Source organism: Lactuca serriola, chromosome 7 (assembly GCF_051521515.1).
Source record: "Lactuca serriola cultivar US96UC23 chromosome 7, Lser_US96UC23_V15, whole genome shotgun sequence".
Lineage (NCBI taxonomy): Eukaryota > Viridiplantae > Streptophyta > Magnoliopsida > Asterales > Asteraceae > Lactuca > Lactuca serriola.
The window spans coordinates 198,287,083-198,307,586 of NC_136414.1; the positions used below are offsets into that span (position 1 = coordinate 198,287,083).

The 20,504-nt window shown below is 40.6% G+C and overlaps 2 non-coding genes across 2 annotated transcripts; both read left to right on the forward strand.

Annotated features, from left to right (window-relative positions):
* The first annotated feature begins 267 nt into the window (after positions 1-267).
* On the forward strand, positions 268-374 carry LOC145065127 (small nucleolar RNA R71). The gene has a single exon (XR_013688277.1). It is a non-coding gene; the product is annotated as a small nucleolar RNA R71 (small nucleolar RNA).
* An 8,042-nt stretch (positions 375-8,416) lies between these two features.
* LOC145065097 (small nucleolar RNA R71) lies at positions 8,417-8,523 on the forward strand. Its single transcript, XR_013688248.1, has one exon. It is a non-coding gene; the product is annotated as a small nucleolar RNA R71 (small nucleolar RNA).
* The last annotated feature ends 11,981 nt before the right edge of the window (positions 8,524-20,504 follow it).

Here is a 20,504-nt window from a genome sequence, read left to right on the forward strand (position 1 = left end):
AAATGTAAACAAATGAAATTTTTATTAAATTGACGACCTCTAATTAACGGAACTTTTATAAACTGGAATATTCCGTTAACAGTAACGGGGAAATGTAACGGAACAACTTGGGTTGTCACATATTCGTGAGAATGCTTCGCGAATTCTTCAATTAGCTCCTTGACCTCCCTTGGATTTTTCTTTGTCAAAGGTCCTTGAGAATCAAGGAGTTGTCTTGTCATCACGTTGACCCCATCATAAAAGATTGACATCTCTTGCTGCACATTTAGGTCATGCTGAGGGCAATTTCTGAGCAAGCCCTTGTACCGCTTCCATGCTTCGTATAGTGACTCCACCGGCTGTTGCTCAAAGTTGGCTATTGCCTTCTTGAGTTTGGCTATCTTGGATGGTGGGCAAAACTGGTCCAGGAATTGCTCAGGCATTTGAGCCCAAGTGGTGATTGTACCCGGTGGGAGTGCTTTTAACCACTCCTTAGCAGCTCCTTTGAAAGTGATGGGAAGCATCCTAAGCAAGACTATGTTTCTGTTGACATTTGGGACATTGAAGTAGTCCGCAATGTCATTGACTTCATCTAGATGCTTAATGTGGCAGTGGCAGGTATTGCGGGTTGGACTAAACCAGGACCCACATCTTCTCGGATCCGCTTCTTGTAAGCTCCGATGGACATTTCTTCAATTGCTGCCATCTTGTTCCTTGGCTCGTTCTCGGGTTCGCTCGTGTGTCCTTCAAATTCCGGCTCGGTATCATATTCGGACTCGGTTTGGATGGGTGTCTGATCCAAGTGCTCAACATTGCTCTTGTGCCTCGCGGATGAACTTGACTCTCCTGTCTTCTTTCCCGACTTCCTTGAAAAAGTTGACTTCAATTCTTACCAGGGTGTCTTTTTCTTGTGAATTGCAGACTCAGGATCTTCAAGTGGTAGCACCAAGGGTTTGTTTGAGCCTCTGGTCATGAACTCCTGCAACTTGCTAAACTAAAAACGTAAAACTGGACTAAAATAAGAAAAACTAAAAACTGAAATCTCAGCTTTCACGTCGTGAGTTTATTAAAACTCACGTCGTGAACTCTGTGACAGAAACAGAAAAAAATTAAGTAAGCTAAGCTAGCAAAAATAAATAACCAATTAACCTTTTTGCAGATTTTATTCCACAAAAAGGGGTCGATTAATCTAATGCAACTAAATAAACTAATAATCTAAGCCGTTCCCCAGCAACGACGCCAAAAACTTAATGTGCACAAAAGTACTCACTAATTTTAATATTTATAACCTAACAAACTTAACTAACTATGCACTTATAGGCAGTGTACCTAGTCAGATTACAGTATAGCTTGGGTAAGTCGGGTGTCGATCACAGGGAATGGTGTTACTAATTAATTTACTTACTATTAAATTAACCTAATTATAAACAAGTTTAAAAGGGGTTTTACCTGATTTTACAAGATCATATGAACTTAAATTCCAATTCAATAAATAAAAACACACTCTTGTTTAGTTTGAATCCACTTCTCCCTTATGGCTAGCTAATGATTACGGATTATTAAGTTGGTTTTTTAGTTGTATTAGTAATTTAGTTCTAACTTTACCAATAATTAACTAATTCATGTCAAACCATGTATGTTCACACATAATTTAACACATAACTAATTATGAATGTAAATATGCTATGTAAGATTTGTTATATAAACACAATTATGATCACAATACATGTTCTCTAGCACAACTAAGCTTATTTATTCTAATTACTAACTAAGATGGGTCAATCCTAGCTCTAGCAATTCGATGTTCACTAAATCATTAGGTAAACAAGTTAATGCAGTTTAATGGTCACTAAGCTACACAGAACATGCAATCAAGCAATTAGATAAACAAACAGTAGCATGCTAGGTTATACAAATCAAACACAAGCAATTTTTACCAACTAAAAATTAATCCATAAACATTGAACTATTCATAAGTTTAAAGCTTCATCTAGCTAAACAAGAGTAGCTAGATTCAGCTGCTCATCATAGCAACTAAACCAACACAGATAAAAATTATGAAAGACATGTTCTTAATTAACTCAAATATAAACCTCTATTCTTTTTGGTGTTGAAAACCTTCTTCCAGAACCTTTCTTTCGCTCCAAATCGTCTTCTGAAACTCCTTCCTTCTGCCCAAGGTTGCCTCTATTCGTAATGGTCAAGGATTTATATAGTTGCTGATATCCATAAATTCACGTCGTGAATAGTAAGAAATTCACGTCGTGAGTTGTAGATAACCGTGCCCGTCAAGGATTCCTTCACCCGCATACATATCTTCTAGAACCAACGATTCACGTCGTGAATAATCTTTTTCCAGATTTTCTTCACTTTTACTCTTTTAATTCCCAAAGTTTCTTTCTTTAACGATTTCAGTCCCCTTTTCTTCAAAATGTCTTCTTTTTGGCTGTAAATAACATTTAAGCTCATAAGTACCATTATTCTAAACAAATTACCAACTTTTTAATAAAAATGTACTTAAATATTGCCTAAAAATAGGTATAAATATGGCAATATCAAAATACCCCACACTTAGACTTTGCTTGCCCTCAAACAAATTTAAACTTAATCCTTGATTACTAACATCACATGGAACAATCCGACTCTAGCTCAGCCATTATGCCAAGACCTCAACGCATGCATTTGTGTCTAAAATTTTACCAAAGTACCCCCCATACTTTAGATACTCACAATCTTCATAAACACTCGCCCGCTTTTTCCGAACAATGCTCATTTTATGCAACCCTCCGAATCCATCCGCAGAAAACCTCCTTATCCCCAAGGTATTTTTAGTTGAGCAACCTAAGCATACATAATCTAGAATTACAATCATTGATACCACTATGGAGCTCTTTCGGAATTCTTTACTTTCTTTGACATTTGATCTTTGATTTCTTTGAATTCACCACCTTATTTAATTCCTGGTATCTTCAACTCTTTTTATTATTATTTTTTTAACATGTACCTCTCGTTTTTCACTCAACCTACATGCTTAAGCAGAGGCGCTCAACCTCAACCTTTATCGGTTAATGATAATAATTTTCCTGGATACATTTCAGGTTTAGGCTGCTAAACATATTGCATCCCTCAAACCAAGCGGGGTTATGTTTTTGTTCCATGATTTCACTAAAATAAGGGAGACCACAAATGCACTATAACATGTATTGACTCAACTAAACATTTGAACTTTCATCGGATCATCCCACATAACACTAGCAATTATAACTCAAATTATTATTACTAGATTTAATTATTAAAGATTTCAATTTCAAAATTTTTAATTTTTACTATCAAATTCTAGCAATTTACTTTATCTACCCCTACCCCACACTTATTTCATACAATGCCCTCATTGTATGCATCAAATTTAAAGAAACTTAAAGAAAAGGGAGAAAAAGGAACAGACTCCCCTGGGATAGTGGCGTGAACATCTCCAAAAGTGTGGAAAACGTGCATCTTGAATATGGACTCCAAAAATAGAAACTTGGTTCTTGAACTCACGAAATAAAGAGTGTACCGACAAAACACGAAATCGAGCCTTCAATCGTCTTCCAATATGGTGTAAGTCTCCAAAAGTAGAATGACCAATGTGGGAAAGCATATGCCACATTGCATGGTGGTAAAAAAAATGAGCCAAAATAATCTTGAGTATATTGACAAGAAGAATAGCATCAACCCATAGAAGACTAAAATGTCAAGGGCCTTGAATCTTGTAAAAATCTAATATTCACGACATGAGTGTGAAACAATTCACGACGTGAGATCGAAACTGAGCGTATTCTGAGAACCTCCTGATAACTGACTCACGACGTGAATAATAGAAGTTCACGTGGTGAAAACTGGACAAGCAGAAAACATTGCCCAATTCTTCTTCTAATGTCTTAATGTATTAAGACTCTTCCAAAGTCATCAGTTGATGAGTCTTTCGCTGACGCTCCACTCTCTTAACTCACCCCACACTTATTTTGAAAATATGGGTCTCGACTCTCGGCATTAAACACTCCCGGCTAAAAACGTACGCATTCATAACTCGCTATCCTCTCTAGGCGCTGCTTAGCAATTTCTAAGAAACAATCAACAACGAAGAATAAAAGTAACATAATATTCAAAGTAGTTCTTACAATCCCATAAAAACAACTAAAAACAAACTAAAAACAATTTAAACAAAATAAATAACGATCAATCATCCTCCTCATTATCATGCGCTCCACTGGTACCAGCTCCATCACCTCCACGACCACCATACTCCGACCATCGTGGGCAAATCGGGTAATGATACCCTAAATGAGGCGGCTGCTCCACCCCAAGATGCCGGACAACATTCTCCATCGTGCCGCCTATCCAATTCACACTCAACGATAACTGGTCAAAGTAACCAGCCATATCACCCCCAAAAGGCACACCAACCATGGAAGCAGGTGGGTGTATCGGCTGCCCGCGGTCTCCCCTTCCTCTCACGTTCCCGTGCCTCGGTCTCGGCTCTGGCGCAGGTTGGTCGGCTAGCTGATCATCCTCATCATCACCCTCAACATCTGATGGAACTATGCCCCAATGCGATCCAAAATTTATGACCACCCTCATAGTTTCCAAATATCCCATACCAAAGTCATGCTCGTGCACACACGTCATGGATCTAGTAATATCGGGAATAAACAAATGATAAGAACGGGCCAAACGAGTAACAAAATGCCCCCCACAAATGGGGCTCCCAGGGCGCGAACTTGCGGCAGACCCAACCACAAAACGGGCTAGAAAATACGGGATGTTGCAACAGACACCAGACTGTAAGATGCACCATAAGAAAAATAAGTTATGCTTAGTCACTTTGTCGCCATGCCTCTTATGGTTGATGGAAAAGGTGATGAACCGGTGGAGTAAACGATGGATCAGGGACCGAATACTGCTCTCGGGAGATACTCCGGAATTAAACATCCCAGAGGAAATGTTATGCCAAAAAGAATACCCCGTGAAACCCTCCGCATATCCTCTAGCAGCCCCACTCAAAAACATGCCAAACTTGGGAGTCATAGCCTCCTGTCGATCATACAGTCCTACTCTCCAAGCAAACTCAACCAGGCTGCACTCCCGGTACTCACCCCCCAATCGAAATACCAACGCCTGTGGCCAATGTGGATCTTGGACCGTTTCCTAAAATGTCACCGTTGCGAAAAACTCGACACAAAACTCCTTGTAGACCCGCTCTTGCACCCGGAACAGATTCTGCCAACCAGAACAGGTAAACGAATACCAATCTCCAATGAATATCTTTGTCAAGAACGGGCCCACCCGGTCTACGAGCCCTACTTCCCTTAATCTTGTCCAATTGACTGTTGGAGCAACTGCAATTTCCCTGTTGTAAAGCCACCCCAATCTGTTGTTCCAATGGGTCAAAACATCACGGGCCGTTGTCGCGGGAAAATTGTAAAACGGGTGCAAACCTATAACCCCAGCTGGAACCTCTCTTCTTGGAGCCATTCCTGCAAAAACAAGGAAAAAAACAGCCAAAACAAATATCCACAAATTAAACATAGAGGAAAATGAATTCTGTTCAGCCCCAAAATTCACGTTGTGAATCATGTAAGATTCACGTCGTGAGTTCGCAACCGCAGAACGCAGAATTGTACCCATCGGGGAAAAATCCAGTCAAGATATCCTTGGGTTTTACTCCTATACTACTACCAAACACTTAGCATGAACATTCAAAGGTTATTACGAACTGTAAAGAATTAATTTCGTCATTTAACAAACCCTAACCCTAAGTTCATCTACTAGAGCATAAATTAAACTTTATAACTAATAATTATTACCTTTGTTGGAAGTATTACGTAAGCACAAGGAAGATTAGTGGATTTGTCGGCTAAAATCGCAACAATGGGGACCAAGGGGGGACCAATTTCTGCTTCCACTTCGTGAACAATAAACAATTGAAAGGGTTTACTGGTTTCCAGGGACTTATTATGTGGTCCCGTACTTTTAAAAATTCACGTCGTGAATTCGGTAAGATTCACGTCGTGAATAGTGTCTGGGCTTAAGTTTGGGCCATGTACTCACAGACTGATCTTAGGCTTACTAGTTCAATGGGCTAAGCCATATCATGGATTATGTGTCCGGTTCTTTTAGAATTCACGTCGTGAACGGCTAACTTTTCACGTCGTGAATTAAGTCTGGAAGAGAAAAATCAATTTTTTGACTTTGAACTACGTTCTCAATTATTACTACTTCCGTTTTAAGGTCCCTACATTTTGTTCTAATAGAGTTGGATGACTTGATCTAAGTTTTTAAAACTAAAATGCAAAAAGAAAAAGAAATTTTTTTTAAACCAAACTCGGGTTGCCTCCCGAGAAGCGCTTCTTTTTTTCTTGGAGTCTTGAGCCGGACTCCGTGCCTCTTACGTTGAGTCCTCGGAAGAATCCACCACTAGGATCTTTTGTTCCTTGAATCGCCTCTTGTAAGCTTGAACTCGCCTTTTGTGTATGCCTTCTTTGAATTTTCTTTTTTAACTTTCTCCTCTTCTTCAAGCTTGCGTTTTGTGCCCTTAGTTTCTTCCTTGCACCTCATCGCATCCTCCTCCTCTTTCACCACCGGCTTTGTCACTCTTGAAGTGACCTCCTCTTCATCACTTGTCATTTCCTCATCCTCTTTGCTCACCCAAGAAGGTGGACTTTTGTAAGCTATGACTTCAACCAAAAATGGAACAGATGCTCTAGGTTTTGTTCTTTTGACTTGATGAACTGCCTTGATCTCTTCTTCCATAAGCTTCTCCAGTTCTTCTAGTTCATTGTCTTTGTTAATTGTGAGCACCTCTTCTTGAACATTTTCCTTTGGGAAGCCATCTTCTATCCCAAAAACTTCTTTTTCATCTCCAATTCTCAAGGTGAGCTTAGACTCGCGGATATCAACAAGAGCTCCAACAGTGTTAAGCAATGGCCGGCCAAGGATAATTGGAACATCGGGATCTTCCTTCATATCCAATACTAAAAAATCTATTGGAAAAACAAATTTTCCAATTTTTACCAAAATATCCTCCACTATGCCCCGGGGTTGTGTCACTGAACGGTTCGCCATGTGAATCGTCATTTTTGTAGCCTTCATCTTCTGAATTTCCAATTTTTTATAAAATGAAAAAGGCATCAAATTATTGCTAGCCCCAGAATCGGCTAAAGCATTAACCTTCAATTTATTACCAAACTCACACGGAAGAGTGAGACGTCTAGGATCCCCCATCTTCTCTGGTGTCTCCCCCAGCACAACTTTTGAGCTTTGTTCACTTAGAACTACCTTAGACTGCTTCTTTAATTGCATGCGAGTGTCTATCAAATCTGGCAGTAATTTTTTATGCTCGGGAGTTTTGGATAAGGACTCGACAAAGGGAGTATTAATCGGGATCCCCTTCACATGCTTGACAAACTCTCTATGCTCTCTCTCCAGTGGACTAAGGGTAGCTTGGGAAGGAAAAGGCAAAGGCGGCTGATAAACCGAACCAACTACAAAATTTTTCTGTTCATGACGGGCCCACGTCGTGAACATATAAGGTTCACGTCGTGAATTCTGGAACTCAGCAGCTTCATGATTTTCGAGCTTGATCTTCTTCATCTTTGGATCGGGCTTTTGTGGTTCTTCTTCCAATGCCTCCAGGAACTCAGAGATGGCTTTTTCTTCGGTGTCTATGGCCATTACATGAGATTGGGTCTTCGTTTCGGTATTTTTCGAGGATAACTTCTCATGAACTAGAGTAGCTAGTTGACCAAATTGTACTTCAAGGTTATGGATGGAGGCTTGCTGATTCTTTATCAAAGTTTGTTGTTCCAGAATGGCAGAATCAGTGGCATCGTGTCTCTTTTCCGAAGCTTCCATAAACTTCATTAAAATGGTCTCTAGGTCGGGTTTCTTCTCGGCTGGTGGCTGCTCCTTTTGATAAAGGCCTTGACCTGTCTACCTATACTTCTCTTCTTTTTGCTTCTTATACTCCTCATATGGCAGCCACTCCTTCTTCGGTTTCGTCCAGTCCTCATCAAACTTATCCCCACTAGAGTAGCACACTTGAACCTTTCTGTTCCCATATTCATCTACATTGCAGTCCTTGGTCAAGTGTGGACCACTGCATCTCTCGCAACCCACTATTATGGCATGTATCGACTGGTCCATCTGTGTTATCCTGCGGTCCATATTATTCAGCATGGCCATGACCGCTGCTATTTCTTTAGTTTGGGCCCCTCCTCCGCCTTTGATTCCTTCTTGCCTCGTGTTGTGGTATTCGCGAGAATGCTTCGCGAATTCTTCAATTAGCTCCTTGACCTCCCTTGGATTTTTATTTGTCAAAGGTCCTTGAGAATCAAGGAGTTGTCTTGTCATCACGTTGACCCCATCATAAAAGAATGACATCTCTTGCTGCACATTTAGGTCATGCTGAGGGCAATTTCTGAGCAAGCCCTTGTACCGCTCCCATGCTTCGTATAGTAACTCCCCCGGCTGTTGCTCAAAGTTGGCTATTGCCTTCTTGAGTTTGGCTATCTTGGATGGCGGGCAAAACTAGTCCAGGAATTGCTCAGGCATTTGAGCCCAAGTGGTGATTGTACCCGGTGGGAGTGCTTTTAACCACTCCTTAGCAGCTCCTTTGAAAGTGATGGGAAACATCCTAAGCAAGACTGTGTTTCTGTTGACATTTGGGACATTGAAGTAGTCCGCAATGTCATTGACTTCATCTAGATTCTTAAAAGCATCCTCATGATCTTTCCTGAAAAATGGGATGTCCTTCAGGGCAGTCAATATGTGTCCCTTCAGCTCGAATGTGGCAGTGGCAGGTATTGCGGGTTGGACTAAACCGGGACCCACATCTTCTAGGATCCGCTTCTTGTAAGCTCCCATGGATATTTCTTCAATTGCTGCCATCTCGTTCCTTGGCTCGTTCTCGGGTTCGCTCGTGTGTCCTTCAAATTCCGGCTCAGTATCGTATTCGGACTCGGTTTGGATGGGTGTCTGATCCAAGTGCTCAATATTGCTCTTGTGCCTCGCGGATGAACTTGACTCTCCTGTCTTCTTTCCCGACTTCCTTGAAAAAGCTGACTTCAATTCTTGCAAGGGCGTCTTTTTCTTGTGAATTGCAGACGCGGGATCTTCAAGTGGTAGCACCAAGGGTGTGTTTGAGCCTCTGGTCATGAACTCCTGCAACTTGCTAAACTAAAAACGTAAAACTGGACTAAAATAAGAAAAACTAAAAACTGAAATCTCAGCTTTCACGTCATGAGTTTATTAAAACTCACGTCGTGAACTCTGTGAAAGAAACAGAAAAAAATTAAGTAAGCTAGGCTAGCAAAAATAAATAACCAATTAACCTTTTTGCAGATTTTATTCCACAAAAAGGGGTCGATTAATCTAATGCAACTAAATAAACTAATAATCTAAGCCGTTCCCCGGCAACGACGCCAAAAACTTGATGTGCACAAAAGTACTCACTAATTTTAATATTTATAACCTAACAAACTTAACTAACTATGCACTTATAGGCAGTGTACCTAGTCAGATTACAGTATAGCTTGGGTAAGTCGGGTGTCGATCACAGGGAACAGTGTTACTAATTAATTTACTTACTATTAAATTAACCTAATTATTAACAAGTTTAAAAGGGGTTTTACCTGATTTTACAAGATCAGATGAACTTAAATTCAAATTCAATAAATAAAAACACACTCTTGGTTAGTTTGAATCCACTTCTCCCTTATGGCTAGCTAATGATTACGGATTATTAAGTTGGTTTTTTAGTTGTATTAGTAATTTAGTTCTAACTTTACCAATAATTAACTAATTCATGTCAAACCATGTATGTTCACACATAATTAAACACATAACTAATTATGAGTGTAAATATGCTATGTAAGATTTGTTATATAAACGCAATTATGATCACAATACACGTTCTCTAGCACAACTAAGCTTATTTATTCTAATTACTAACTAAGATTGGTCAATCCTAGCTCTAACAATTCAATGTTCACTAAATCATTAGGTAAACAAGTTAATGCAGTTTAATGGTCACTAAGCTACACAGAACATGCAATCAAGCAATTAGATAAACAAACAGTAGCATGCTAGGTTATACAAATCAAACACAAGCAATTTTTACCAACTAAAAATTAATCCATAAACATTGAACTATTCATAAGTTTAAAGCTTCATCTAGCTAAACAAGAGTAGCTAGATTCAGCTGCTCATCATAGCAACTAAACCAACACAGATAAAAATTATGAAAGACATGTTCTTAATTAACTCAAATATAAACCTCTATTCTTTTTGGTGTTGAAAACCTTCTTCCAGAACCTTTCTTTCGCTCCAAATCGTCTTCTGAAACTCCTTCCTTCTGCCCAAGGTTGCCTCTATTCGTAATGGTCAAGGATTTATATAGTTGCTGATATCCATAAATTCACGTCGTGAATAGTAAGAAATTCACGTCGTGAGTTGTAGATAACCGTGCCCGTCAATGATTCCTTCACCCGCATACATATCTTCTAGAACCAACGATTCACGTCGTGAATCCTTTAAGTCTCACGTCGTGAATAATCTTTTTCCAGATTTTCTTCACTTTTACTCTTTTAATTCCCAAAGTTTCTTTCTTTAACGATTTCAGTCCCCTTTTCTTCAAAATGTCTTCTTTTTGGCTGTAAATAACATTTAAGCTCATAAGTACCATTATTCTAAACAAATTACCAACTTTTTAATAAAAATGTACTTAAATATTGCCTAAAAATAGGTATAAATATGGCAATATCAAAATACCCCACACTTAGACTTTGCTTGCCCTCAAGCAAATTTAAACTTAATCCTTGATTACTAACATCACATGGAACAATCCGACTCTAGCTCAGCCATTATGCCAAGACCTCAACGCATGCATTTGTATCTAAAATTTTACCAAAGTACCCCCCATACTTTAAATACTCACAATCTTCATAAACACTCGCCCGCTTTTTCCGAACAATGCTCATTTTATGCAACCCTCCGAATCCATCCGCAGAAAACCTGCTTATCCCCAAGGTATTTTTAGTTGAGCAACCTAAGCATACATAATCTAGAATTACAATCATTGATACCACTATGGAGCTCTTTCAGAATTCTTTACTTTCTTTGACATTTGATCTTTGATTTCTTTGAATTCACCACCTTATTTGATTCCTGGTATCTTCAACTTTTTGAATTTCTTGGAATTTTTGATCTTTTGTTCTTCACTTTATTTGCTCCAAAATTCTTCACACTTTACTCATAATTCTCTCTCTTTTTATTATTATTTTTTAACATGTACCTCTCGTTTTTCACTCAACCTACATGCTTAAGCAGAGGCGCTCAACCTCAACCTTTATCGGTTAATGATAATAATTTTCCTGGATACATTTCAGGTTTAGGCTGCTAAACATATTGCATCCCTCAAACCAAGCGGGGTTATGTTTTTGTTCCATGATTTCACTAGAATAAAGGAGGCCACAAATGCACTATAACGTGTATTGACTCAACTAAACATTTGAACTTTCATCGGATCATCCCACATAACACTAGCAATTATAACTCAAATTATTATTACTAGATTTAATTATTAAAGATTTCAATTTCATAATTTTTAATTTTTACTATCAAATTCTAGCAATTTACTTTATCTACCCCTACCCCACACTTATTTCATACAATGCCCTCATTGTATGCATCAAATTTAAAGAAACTTAAAGAAAAGGGAGAAAAAGGAATAGACTCCCCTGGGATAGTGGCGTGAACATCTCCAAAAGTGTGGAAAACGTGCATCTTGAATATGGACTCCAAAAATAGAAGCTTGGTTCTTGAACTCACGAAATAAAGAGTGTACCGGCAAAACACGAAATCGAGCCTTCAATCGTCTTCCAATATGGTGTAAGTCTCCAAAAGTAGAATGACCAATGTGGGAAAGCATACGCCACATTGCATGGTGGTAAAAAAAATGAGCCAAAATAATCTTGAATATATTGACAAGAAGAATAGCATCAACCCATAGAAGACTAAAATGTCAAGGGCCTTGAATCTTGTAAAAATCTAATATTCACGACGTGAGTGTGAAACAATTCACGACGTGAGATCGAAACTGAGCGTATTCTGAGAACCTCCTGATAACTGACTCACGACGTGAATAATAGAAGTTCACGTCGTGAAAACTGGACAAGCAGAAAACATTGCCCAATTCTTCTTCTAATGTCTTAATGTATTAAGACTCTTCCAAAGTCATCAGTTTATGAGTCTTTCGCTGACGCTCCACTCTCTTAACTCACCCAACACTTATTTTGAAAATATGGGTCTCGACTCTCGGCATTAAACACTCCCGGCTAAAAACGTACGCATTCATAACTCGCTATCCTCTCTAGGCTCTCCTTAGCAATTTCTGAGAAACAATCAACAAGGAAGAATAAAAGTAACATAATATTCAAAGTAGTTCTTACAATCCCATAAAAACAACTAAAAACAAACTAAAAACAAATCAAACAAAATAAATAACGATCAATCATCCTCCTCATTATCATGCGCTCCACTGGTACCAGCTCCATCACCTCCACGACCACCATACTCCGACCATCATGGGCAAATCGGGTAATGATACCCTAAATGAGGCGGCTGCTCTACCCCAAGATGTCGGACAACATTCTCCATCGTTCCGCCTATCCATATCACACTCAACGATAACTGGTCAAAGTAACCAGCCATATCACCCCCAAAAGGCGCACCAACCATGGAAGCAGGTGGGGGTATCGGCTGCCCGCGGTCTCCCCTTCCTCTCACATTCCTGCGCCTCGGTCTCGGCTCTGGCGCAGGTTGGTCGGCTGGCTGATCATCCTCATCATCACCCTCAACATCTGATGGAACTATGCCCCAATGCGATCCAAAATTTATGACCACCCGCATAGTTTCCAAATATCCCATACCAAAGTCATGCTCGTCCACACACGTCATGGATCTAGTAATATCGGGAATAACCAAATGATAAGAACGGGCCAAACGAGTAACAAAATGCCCCCCACAAATGGGGCTCCCAGGGTGCGAACTCGCGGCATACCTAACCAGAAAACGGGCTAGAAAATATGGGATGTTGCAACAGACACCAGGCTGTAAGATGCACCATAAGAAAAATAAGTTATGCTTAGTCACTTTGTCGCCATGCCTCTTATGGTTGATGGAAAAGGTGATGAACCGGTGGAGTAAACGATGGATCAGGGACCGAATACTGCTCTCGGGAGATACTCCGGAATTAAACATCCCAGAGGAAATGTTATGCCAAAAAGAATACCCCGTGAAACCCTCTGCATATCCTCTAGTAGCCCCACTCAAAAACATGCCAAACTTGGGAGTCATAGCCTCCTGTCGATCATACAGTCCTACTCTCCAAGCAAACTCAACCAGGCTGCACTCCCGGTACTCACCCCCCAATCGAAATACCAATGCCTGTGGCCAATGTGGATCTTGGACCGTTTCCTGAAATGTCACCGTTGCGAAAAACTCGACACAAAACTCCTTGTAGACCCGCTCTTGCACCCGGAACAGATTCTGCGAACCAGAACAGGTAAACAAATACCCATCTCCAATGAATATCTTTGTCAAGAACGGGCCCACCCGGTCTACGAGCCCTACTTCCTTTAATCTTGTCCAATTGACTGTTGGAGCAACTGCAATTTCCCTGTTGTAAAGCCACCCCAATCTGTTGTTCCAACGGGTCAAAACATCACGGGCCGTTTTCACGGGAAAATTGTAAAACGGGTGCAAACCTACAACCCAAGCTGAAACCTCTCTTCTTGGAGCCATTCCTGCAAAAACAAGGAAAAAAAACAGCCAAAACAAATATCCACAAATTAAACATAGAGGAAAATGAATTTTGTTCAGCCCCAGAATTCACGTTGTGAATCATGTAAGATTCACGTCGTGAGTTCGCAACCGCAGAACGCAGAATCGTACCCATCGGGGAAAAATCCAGTCAAAATATCCTTGGGTTTTACTCCTATACTACTACCAAACACTTAGCATGAACATTCAAAGGTTATTACGAACTGTAAAGAATTAATTTCGTCATTTAACAAACCCTAACCCTAAGTTCATCTACTAGAGCATAAATAAAACGTTATAACCAATAATTATTACCTTTGTTGGAAGTATTACGTAAGCACAAGGAAGATTAGTGGATTTTTCGGCTAAAATTGCAGCAATGGGGACCAAGGGGGGACCAATTTCTGCTTCCACTTCGTGAACAATAAACAATTGAAAGGGTTTACTGGTTTCCAAGGACTTATTATGTGGTCCCGTACTTTTAAAAATTCACGTCGTGAATTCGGTAAGATTCACGTCGTGAATAGTGTCTGGGCTTAAGTTTGGGCCATGTACTCACAGACTGATCTTAGGCTTACTAGTTCAATGGGCTAAGCCATATCATGGATTATGTGTCCGGTTCTTTTAGAATTAACGTCGTGAACGGCTAACTTTTCACGTCGTGAATTAAGTCTGGAAGAGAAAAATCAATTTTTTGACTTTGAACTACGTTCTCAATTATTACTACTTCCGTTTTAAGGTCCCTACATTTTGTTCTAATAGAGTTGGATGACTTGATCTAAGTTTTTAAAACTAAAATGCAAAAAGAAAAAGAAAATTTTTTTAAACCAAACTCGGGTTGCCTCCCGAGAAGCGCTTCTTTTTTTCTTGGAGTCTTGAGCCGGACTCCGTGCGTCTTACGTTGAGTCCTCGGAAGAATCCACCACTAGGATCTTTTGTTCCTTGAATCGCCTCTTGTAAGCTTGAACTCGCCTTTTGTGTATGCCTTCTTTGAATTTTCTTTTTTAACTTTCTCCTCTTCTTCAAGCTTGCGTTTTGTGCCCTTAGTTTCTTCCTTGCACCTCATCGCATCCTCCTCCTCTTTCACCACCGGCTTTGTCACTCTTGAAGTGACCTCCTCTTCATCACTTGTCATTTCCTCATCCTCTTTGCTCACCCAAGAAGGTGGACTTTTGTAAGCTATGACTTCAACCAAAAATGGAACAGATGCTCTAGGTTTTGTTCTTTTGACTTGATGAACTGCCTTGATCTCTTCTTCCATAAGCTTCTCCAGTTCTTCTAGTTCATTGTCTTTGTTAATTGTGAACACCTCTTCTTGAACATGTTCCTTTGGGAAGCCATCTTCTATCCCAAAAACTTCTTTTTCATCTCCAACTCTCTAGGTGAGCTTAGACTCGCGGATATCAACAAGAGCTCCAGCAGTGTTAAGCAATGGCCGGCCAAGGATAATTGGAACATCGGGATCTTCCTTTATACCCATTACTACAAAATCTATTGGAAAAACAAATTTTCCAATTTTTACCAAAATATCCTCCACTATGCCCCGGGGTTGTGTCACTGAACGGTTCGCCATGTGAATTGTCATTTTTGTAGCCTTCATCTTCTGAATTTCCAATTTTTTATAAAATGAAAAAGGCATCAAATTATTGCTAGCCCCAGAATTGGCTAAAGCATTAACCTTCAATTTATTACCAAACTCACACGGAAGAGTGAGACGTCCAGGATCCCCCATCTTCTCTGGTGTCTCCCCCAGCACAACTTTTGAGCTTTGTTCACTTAGAACTACCTTAGACTGCTTCTTTAATTTCTTGCGAGTGTCTATCAAATATGGCAGTAATTTTTTATGCTCGGGAGTTTTGGATAAGGACTCGACAAAGGGAGTATTAATCGGGATCCCCTTCACATGCTTGACAAACCCTCTATGCTCTCTCTCCAGTGGACTAAGGGTAGCTTGGGAAGGAAAAGGCAAAGGCGGCTGATAAACCGAACCAACTACAAAATTTTTCTGTTCATGACGGGCCCACGTCGTGAACATATAAGGTTCACGTCGTGAATTCTGGAACTCAGCAGCTTCATGATTTTCGAGCTTGATCTTCTTCATCTTTGGATCGGGCTTTTGTGGTTCTTCTTCCAATGCCTCCAGGAACTCAGAGATGGCTTTTTCTTCGGTGTCTATGGCCATTACATGAGATTGGGTCTTCGTTTCGGTATTTTTCGAGGATAACTTCTCATGAACTAGAGTGGCTAGTTGACCAAATTGTACTTCAAGGTTATGGATGGAGGCTTGCTGATTCTTTATCAAAGTTTGTTGTTCCAGAATGGCAGAATCAGTGGCAACGTCTCTCTTTTCCGAAGCTTCCATAAACTTCATTAAAATGGTCTCTAGGTCGGGTTTCTTCTCGGCTGGTGGCTGCTCCTTTTGATAAAGGCCTTGACCTGTCTGCCTATACTTCTCTTCTTTTTGCTTCTTATACTCCTCATATGGCAGCCACTCCTTCTTCGGTTTCCTCCAGTCCTCATCAAACTTATCCCCACTAGAGTAGCACACTTGAACCTTTCTGTTCCCATATTCATCTACATTGCAGTCCTTGGTCAAGTGTGGACCACTGCATCTCTCGCAACCCACTCTTATGGCATGTATCGACTGGTCCATCTGTGTTATCTTGCGGTTCATATTATTCAGCATGGCCATGACCACTGCTATTTCTTCAGTTTGGGCCCCTCCTCCGCCTTTGATTCCTTCTTGCCTCGGGTTGTGGTATTCTGTCACACCCTAAAACCGGAACGGCGGAAACGTTCTGGGGTGGATGACGTCATGTCAAGTATCACAACACATGCATTATAGTAATCAAAGTACAACAAAAAATTGCATTAATAGTAATAATTTTACATGGTCACATTACAATACATCAAAGAATACAAGTAAATATAAGTAAGTACGGCATGACACTAAGCTATCTTCATATCAAGCGTTAGGAATGATCCAGGTTGCATCTAAGGGTGTGTAGGGCCTAGATAAGGAGTTTACTCTTCAAGAGTAGACCCTTAGGGTGTTTACGGTGCAAATACCATATCCCCCATGAGTTTACGGCCGTAAACTCATGGGTGGTGTGTTCTTGGATGTTTAAAGGTCTTACAATGCACAAGGGAAGGTTCTAAGGTTGAATCAAAGGCTTAGGAAGTGATCGGGACTTGAATTGACCTTGGAAAAAGGGTTTACGGTTCTTGAAGGACCCTTGGGGAGTTTACGGTTGTAAACACATGATTTTACAGCCGTAAACTTATGTTTGTCCATTTTTCATGTGTTTTGGTGGTTGAAGGTTAAGCATACAAAGTTCTAGACCCAATTCTAAGCCATACAAGGTGTTAAGGGCACTTAAACACCCTTTGGAGGTGTTTACGGTTTTGGGAGACCTTCCCAAACCATAAACTCAAGTGTGGCTCGTTTGAGCATGGTTTGGTGCATCACATGAAGTAATACAAGGTTCTAGGCACTCATGGAAGCTTTTGGAGGTGTTTAAGGGGAAAATTAACACCTTAAAAGGTGTTTATGGTCTATGAAGGAGTGTTTACGGTCCAAGAATGTTCTTGGGCCATAAACTCATGTTTGCTACTCAAATGACATAATTTTGGTGTTCTAAGCTTGTACATGCAAGTCCTTAAGTCTTTGCTAAACACTAGAAAGGATTTGGAAGGGTTTTTGGGCTTCAAAACCCCTTTAAGGGAGTTTACGGTTTTGGGAGGTGTTCCCAAACCGTAAACACAAGTTCTTGAGTGTTTTGGATGATTTAAACATATATTTGCATGCTTAACAAGTTAAACAACAAGTTAGGATATATCACTTACGATTTTGGAGCTTGAAAGGGGCGTTTTTGGATCAAAACTCGAGTTTTAGAGAGAGAGTAGAGAGAGAAAGTTATGAGGAGGTGGGAAAAAGATCAAATGAAGGCCACTCATCCTTTATATAAGGCTTGAGTTTGTGGCCAAGCGGGAACCCACCCAATATCGACGTTAAACGGGGTTTAAAATTTTACCCGATTAAATTGTCGTAACCCGACTTAGTTGTAACTAAAACTTTTCTAAATGAATGTCGAGGGTGTTTTAATCGTGTTTCTAATGTGTTCCGACACTTATGAAGTCAAAATAAAAGTCCCATTTTAATTAACTTAATCCAATAGTTAACGGAAAGTTCTAATAAAAATAAATTTTATTAACGGAAATGGGATACAGTGACGAAATAAATTTAGGGTTGTCACATTATCCCCCCGTTATAGGAAATTTCGTCCCGAAATTCAAAATTAAGTTACAAATCATGGATATGGAAAGAGATGCGGATATTTCTGCTTCATCGAGTCTTCGCGCTCCCAAGTAAATTCGGGTCCCCGCTTGGCATTCCAGCGAACCTTCACTATCGGAATGCGACTCTGTTTCGTACGTTTGATCTCTCGATCCATGATTTCGATTGGTTCTTCCACAAAGTTCAGATTTTTGTTGATCTTGATCTCATCAAGAGGGATTACGAGGGTTTCATCAGATTGACACTTTTTAAGATTTGAGACGTGGAATACAGGATGGATGTTGCTAAGCTCTTGAGGTAGTCGGAGTTTGTAAGCTACGGGACCGATCCTAGCGAGGATCTCGAAAGGTCCTTTGTACATCGGGTTAAGTTTTCCGCGCTTTCCAAAGCGTATCATGCCTTTCCAGGGTGAGACTTTCAACAGGACACGATCTCCAACTTGGAATTCCAGAGGTTTTCGTCGCTTATCGGTGTAACTCTTTTGTCTGTCTCGTGAAGCTTTCAGTCGTTCTCGGATCTGAATGATCTTTTCGGTGGTTTCACGGATGATTTCAGAATTTGTGAGAGCACTGTCGGGGACTCGACCCTTATCTAGCTACGTGTCGCCTACCTTGGCCCAACACAGAGGGGATCTGCACTTTCGACCGTAGAGGGCTTCGAACGGGGCAACCTAGATACTGGTGTGGTAACTGTTGTTATACGAGAACTCGATCAAGGGTAAATGGGTGTCCCATGAATTTCCGAAATCAATGACACATGCTCTCAACATGTTCTTCCAACGTCTGAATAGTTCTCTCACTCTGCCCACCTGTCTGAGGATGATAAGCTGTACTCATATACAACTTAGTTCCTAGAGCTTTCTGAAGGGACTGCCAAAATCTTGAGGTAAACCTGCTATCTCAATCGGAGATAATGGACACAGGCACACCGTGCAGTCGGATTATCTCTTGGATGTAGATTCGCGTGAGTCTTTCCATCTTGAATGATTCTTTAATTGGTAGGAAGTGAGCAGATTTTGTCAATCGGTCGACAATTACCCAAATGGTATCGTACCCACTCGGAGATTTGGGTAACTTGGTGATGAAATCCATAGTGATCATCTCCCATTTCCACTCAGGTATCTCGGGCTACTGGAGCAGACCCGAGGGCTTCTGATACTTGACCTTTACCTTGGCGCAAGTCAGACACTTGCCCATGAAGGTAGCGAATTCGGCCTTCGTGTTTGGCCACCACTATAGCTTCTTAAGATCCAGGTACATCTTGTCCGAACCTGGGTGAACGGAGTATGTGGTCTTGTGAGCTTCGTTCATGACAACTTCCCTGAAACCTTCGAACTTTGGGGTCCAGATTCGATCCATGAAACAATAGACTTCGTCACCTCTGATCTCAATTTTCTTATCCTTTCCTCTCAAGGTTTCATTCGATGCGTTCTCTGGTTTTAAGGCTTCTAGCTGGGCTTCTCGGATTTGTGCGGATAAGTGGGAATGGATGGTCATTGTCAATGTCTTCACCTTATTGCTCGAGATTTCCTTTCGGCTAAGGGCATCTGCTACCATATTGGCCTTGCCGGGATGGTAGCGGATTTCGCACTCATAATCACTGAGCAACTCTACCCATCGCCGTTGCCTCATGTTTAAGTCTTTCTGATCGAAGATATGTTGCAGGATTTTATGGTCAGTGAAGATCATGCACTTGGTTCTGTAGAGATAATGTATCCAAATCTTCAGTGCGAAGACTACTGCTCCTAATTCCAAGTCGTGAGTTGTGTAGTTAACTTCGTGTGTCTTCAGCTGTCTTGAGGCATAAGCGATAACTTTTCCTCTCTGCATAAGCATACAGCCTAAGCCCTGATTGGACGCATCGCAGTAGACAACGAAGTCCTCCGTCCCTTCGGGCAGGGACAAGATAGGTGCGCTGCATAAGGCTTGCTTCAACGTTTGGAATGCATTGTCTTGCTTTTCACTCCAACAAAAGGGTACACCTTTATGTGTCAGAGTGGTTAGGGGTTTGGCAATTCTGGAAAAATTCTGAATGAATCTGCGATAGTAGCCGGCGAGACCCAAGAATTGATAGATTTCTGTGGGTGTCTTCAGTGCCGACCAATTCTCTATCACCTTGATTTTTGATGGGTCCACGTGTATACCCTCCTCGCTTACCATGTGACCAAGGAAAGTTACCTTCCGAATCCAGAATTCACACTTTGAGAATTTTGCGTACAACTTCTCCGATCTAAGAGTTTCCAACACTAATCTCAAGTGTTGTTTGTGATCTTCTTCGCTTCTGGAATAGACAAGTATGTCATCAATGAACACAATGACGAACTTGTCCAGAAAGGGACGATACACCCGGTTCATCAGGTCTATGAACA